Below are 6,260 nucleotides of genomic sequence, written 5' to 3'. Positions count from 1 at the left end.
GATGGTTCGTCTTTAGAGAAAAAGTGAAAGATATAAGTGCATAAATAAAGTGTTTAACTTCTAATTTTCCAGCGATGTAAAAAAAATGTTTAAATGTTGATATTTTAAACGATATTCTATTTTCTTTAGAAATTCCTCTGCCCGAAATTTCGTCTAAAATAGTGTTATTTTTATAGAAGCGAGGCCATCAGGTTCTAAAATCAAGGATTTCATTAGTTTGAACTTAATGTACAGAAAACCTTCCGCACTTGCTTGCTCTCAAGGTAAGGTTAATGTACTGTTGTGGCATGTGTATATTAGAGATGGGCAAAATACATCGATTTTTTAAAAACATCAATGCTTTCGTTCGATATATCGAAACCCTACATCGATGTTTTTATTGTGATGTATTGAAAAAAAATCGATTTTTTTTCTAATCCGAAGTTCGATGTTTAAGTAAGGTATTCATTTAAATATTTTACAATTTATACATAACATACATATATATATAACATAGATACAATTTTTCTTAAAATTTATTAAGGTACACATTGATGTTTTTAAAACATCAATTTTTTGTCGAATATATCGATAACCAACATCGATGTTTCAAATGTAGATACATCGATACATCGGAACATCAATGTTTCAAACTTTTTGCCCATCTCTAGTATATACGTTTTTTTTTCTCAACGGGTGCTTTATCGCGCCAAAATCACGATCGCAAAGCAGAAAAGAGTGGCCCCGTGTAGGAAAAAAGTGAATAATAGATTTAAACCGGTTACTGTCACATAGATTTAGCAGAAACCTTGAAACTGTGTAGTTCTTATTTTGTCCTGCTGCTCCATCACTGAAAAGTAATAATTTCTTTGTACTATTTGGTACTTCATTCTGAATATAATGTCATAAAAATGAGCAAACTTCGTCTGGCGATTTGTTTGCTTCTCCTTCATGGTAAACATATAGTTTAGTATTGTTGTTTTTTAAGTCGTGAATACAGAATACATTTACTCAAAGCTGATGCAAATAAAAAACTTCCTGGACAAATATGTTTGGTAATGGTAAATTCTGCATATAATCGAAGCATAATGCCGTAGTGTTATCGTCAGTGTTTTCTGTAGCATTTTTTAATTCGACGTAGAACCTTTTTGGCTCTTCTCTTATGTATTATGAGTTTAGCTGCAACATTTCGTTTAACATTATCACTCAAATTCGAGTTTTTTCATTTTCGTAACTAAACATTCACATTAGCTACATACATCTACTTGAGGGCGCTCAAATGCACAATCAAAATTTTCTTTAAAATAAGTATAGTAAAAATTATATTTAACAATATCTTCTAAATCTGGATGATAATTTATAAAAAGCTTGTGCATTTTTTACAAGATCAAGTCGTGCATCCAAATACTGCCTCGGTTATAACTTATAATTAGCGACTATAAATCATTTGCAAATCTATTAACTTGTGTTGGCCAAAATTCATTCTAAACTATTAGTCCCTGTATAGCATTATGGGTATAATATACAAATTTCATCTTGCTAACGTTATTGATTTTAAACGTTGACTCAGTGTTGAATCTTGGAAGTTGTTGAAAACTCCATACAACATAATATAATATCCATACAACTGTTGAATAATTTTATATTTATAAATTATAAATATATTATAATTATAAATATTTATATATTATAAATTTAATTTTTGATATTCACCTAGCTGAAAGCAAACATGTTATAAGTAAGTGAACATATTACAATTTTCTTACGTGGAAATATAGCTACTATGATCTTCACCTTTCTTAAAATTATTCGGGTAGGCCACCGTTGTCCTAATCCTCCACTCGACCTCCAGCGTTTATTTGCATAACCACTCTTACTATTTTTATTTCCTCTGCCTTAGTGGCGAATCCAGAATATTTTGACAGGGAGGCACAATAATCATTCTTGTAAAATTTGTTGTATGTTTGTTATTCTGGGAATCCGTATTTCAACATCCATTTTTTTCATTTTTCCATTTTTTTAACATATTAATATAATATAAAAATACACAAAATTTTATAATTAGTATTCAATATTATCAATAGGTACCTACGGATTCTAAAAAATGAAATAAAATAAATAATTACATTGATTATTAAGATGTTTCCTTATTAGATTTTCGTGAACAAATGTACGATATTACTAGTATATTTTGTCACAAAAAGTTATTACGTGAAAGAAGATAATATAATAATAAGATTAGTGAAATAATAATGCTTTTAAATTATAACAATCTGAAAAAAAAGTGATAACGCCGGGAGTCCGACACGTGGTGCTATGCTGGGAGTTCCGGAGTCCGACAATAGAAAAATACGATATTAAAAGTAATTAGTAAATACCATAGAGTTATAATAAGATATTTATTAATGTCAAGTTCAAATTATTTAAATTATAGTGTACGTAAAAAAAATTATTCAAATAAAACATTTATGAAAACTATAAAAATATAAAAATTTTCCCCGTCATTTTTTTTAGATCCCACTTGACAGGAGGGGCACGTGCCCCTGTGTCCCCTCCTGGATTCGCCATTGCTCTGCCTTATCGCATGCCCAAACTAACTCTAGTAGACAAGATGAGAAAAAATATTATCTCATCTTGTCTACTATCAATGCTACACCATTACCACCTCTTACATATTCGTTCCTTATTCTATCATCTTTTGTTACTCCATTCGTCAATCTAAACATTTTCATTTCCACAACACTCATACTCTGTTCTATTTTCTTGTCAATTACCCAACACTCCGAACCATATAGCATAGTTGGTCTCATTATACTCCTGTACATTTTACTTTTCAGCCATATTGGAATTCTCTTATCGCATAAAACGCTTATAACCATTTTATCCAACTGTCCTTAATTCTATGTTTTACATCCATGCCAAACCCCGACCTTTTGTCCAAATGATCCTAAATATTTAAAGTTCTCGACTTAGTTATCTGTTTTAAATAAATATTATAAAATTATGGATTAAATCTCAGATTGGTATAGATTGTGTACTCGTTCTATAGAAAATTATACTTAAAAATAATTTATTGAAAACAATTTTAATCATCAAATAAAAAAATATTCAATTTTACCCACTTATATTATTCATATTATATTAACTTAGTGAAATCTATGGCTCAGTATTAAAACTGTTTTAAAATAAATAAATTATGATTTTATTCTAATAAAATAAAATTTTAATCATAAGTAGAAAATAGTAGTAAAAAAACTTACTTATTTGGAATTAATTATCAATAGGTTTTTCACAAGTTCCTTGTTCGCCGATGAATGGAATCAAAATTTAAGAAATAATACGCCCGTCTACCAGAGTTAGAATTAAATATTATCGACGTTTTAGATACACTAACAAAATACAAAGAATAGGTACTAAAAATAACGAAATTAAATTTGTCACGAAACATTAATTCATTGCTGCGCCCATAAACCTGGATAACGATAACATCACATATTATATTTACTACAATTGTATTCTATTTTTGACTACAAAAGCAAAAAAAATATATAGATAAGAATATATTTTTTTTTCACGATTATCAAAGAAAGTCAATATAAATGTTTTTCAATACAATTTCATGGGGGGGGGGGGGGGGGAGTTGAATCCGAAAAACCTCCCCCCCACGGAATACGGTGATGGGCACTGCTATTATTTCCGACGAAGAGACAAATATGATAAACAGTATTTGTTTAGAGTCATAATACGAGTAACTAACCCGCGATCATTCAAATTATCAATTGCTATTTTATGGACATACCTGTATATTGGACATATTTTTCTAAAACTAAAAAAGGTTTATAGACTCGCATATAGGTTATAAACTTATAACTGTCAGCCCGTAGGCTGTAATTCATAGTCGATTCTTGATTATTACTAATTGAGATCAATTGATAAATCAAAACATGAATATTTAACAAAATTATAAAAATGTTAAAACCCGAACAATATAAATAAATTATAATTTTAATTTTTATATACTACTGTGTACGTATGCATAGGCGTAGGGTGATCAAATATATTGGGGGGGGGGGGCGCTGCAAAAACAACAATAATAATAATAATAAAAAAAAAAAAAAACTAAACTAAATGAAAATAAGACTACTCGACGAAATGAGCAAAAATAATACAAATAATTCTGGGGGGGGGGGGCTAATATTCGCACTGGAGGGGGCTATGCCCCCCCCCCAAGCCCCTAGATATGCCTATGAACGTATGTATAGAAAATTATAATGAAAATAAATGTATTCCTTTCTTTTAAAAAAATGTAATTCTTAAAATATCATATAAAATTAAATGCAAAAAATATGAAATAAAATTAAACTAAAGATCGTTATCAATGGAGTTTAAAAAGTAAATTACTGGATCTCTTATCTGAAAGTCTATTCCTTGAATTAGAAAGTGTTAAACTAGCCTTTGATATAGTCTTTCTGAAGGAACAGATGAACCCATGCTAGACAAATATTTCCGAGAAAATACATATAAGTCTGGATAAAGAGTTAAACACAATATCAAATGTTGATAATAATAAATTCTATTATAAACAATATTTATAATCCTATGGTCAATAAAGATAAATCTAGAAATGAATCATTAGTCAACAATTATAATAACTTCAAAATACACAAGAATCTAATTTTATACTTACAAAAAATTGGAAATATATACCCAGGTAAAAATGTAAAACTATTATTTTGTAATTTTTTTTTTTTCAGTTCTATCCAGTATTTTATGTATTTATATTATTATATTATTTTATTAATATTTGTACCAAGAAAAATTATTTAATTAAATAGGCATGGGCTTGATATGTTGATATTATCAAATATCGATATTTGGCTTTGATATATTGGTATAATTTCATATTTAATACATAACATAATATCAATGTGTCACTGATATTTTCTTCTCTGTCTTAATCAGACATGCCTCAAAATTACTACTGAAATTAAATTATTAATTTATATTAAAATTAACCTTATCTCAGACCCAATTAACGAAAAAAAATCCAAGTGTTAACAATCCACCTTATACCCATTCCTTTCCGACTTAGTGTCTATAGATTATAATAGGTTTATAACATACTCGTAGGTACGTTATTTGCCAAAACATAAAACTGAAAAAACATTGACATACTTACAATCACTCAATGAGAAATATCGGAATTCACAATTAAAAATAATGGTGAAATTCAAGATTAAGTTAAGATAAAAATGACAGTTAAAAAAAAAAATGCTTTGTTGAATTATTGTTACCTAATATTTAATTTTCAGTTTTGTAACTGAAAAAAATGTTGTTAACAAATATTAATAATACATCAAATATCGATGATTTTATTAAAAAAATGTCGATATTCTTCTTCCATAGCTTGTACGGTCCTTTAAAGACTTTCGCTGCCTCCACTATTTTTTTTCTAACTTTCTCTATCAAAGCTGTCTTCTATTGTTAAACCTTGTGTGTACTTATTTAGATCTTCATTAATCCTGCCTATCCAGCATTGTCTAAGGTGATCCCTAGATCTTTTTCCATTAAATTTCCCCCTCCAGAGCTTTCTTTAGAATTTTATTTGACCTCTAAACGTGAACTGCCCATTCAATTTCTTTGCTCATGAGGTATGCGGTGATCAGTGGCGTATTTTGAGATTTTTTTTTGGGAGGTTTCCTGACTCCTGGCAATACTTTATCTCAACAAATATTAACATAGTTTCATTACGAATTCATACCTGATTATAATACATCTTAATACCTTACATAAATGGTAATTTTTTAGTAAAAAAATCTTAGGATATCTACTTAAATTCTTAATTATTCAGCAAAAAATAAAATCGTCGCAGGTACTTCGAGTGTACTGTACACTGTACACAGTATATACTTTATATCGTCGGCCTTTGCTATAGTAATTAGTTGACAATAACTTGTATTCGAAGAAAGATAATAAGGCGATAACCAATAATACGGGTCACCCGACATCACGAAACGATAATACAATTCTAAGAATTACGTAGTTCACGGTTTACTGCGAAAGTTCAAATAATATTTTTAATCGATTTCATGTATGTATACTTTTGATATACCGTTGCCATCCCTAAGCAAGAGCATGACTGTGACTGTGCTTTTAAGAGTCCAAGCGGAACGCACGCATTGAATAATAAATAATAATTACTCTGATTTCTTATGATCGCAGTATTATAGGTACATTTTGTCGTTTCGGTCCGAACGAATTCGGTGTAAAAGCGATAAGAA

This window comes from Sipha flava, unplaced genomic scaffold (genome assembly GCF_003268045.1).
Source record: "Sipha flava isolate LNK unplaced genomic scaffold, YSA_version1 50903_pilon_pilon, whole genome shotgun sequence".
Lineage (NCBI taxonomy): Eukaryota > Metazoa > Arthropoda > Insecta > Hemiptera > Aphididae > Sipha > Sipha flava.
The sequence above is the reverse complement of the archived record's forward strand: the minus strand, read 5'-3'. Positions refer to the sequence as shown.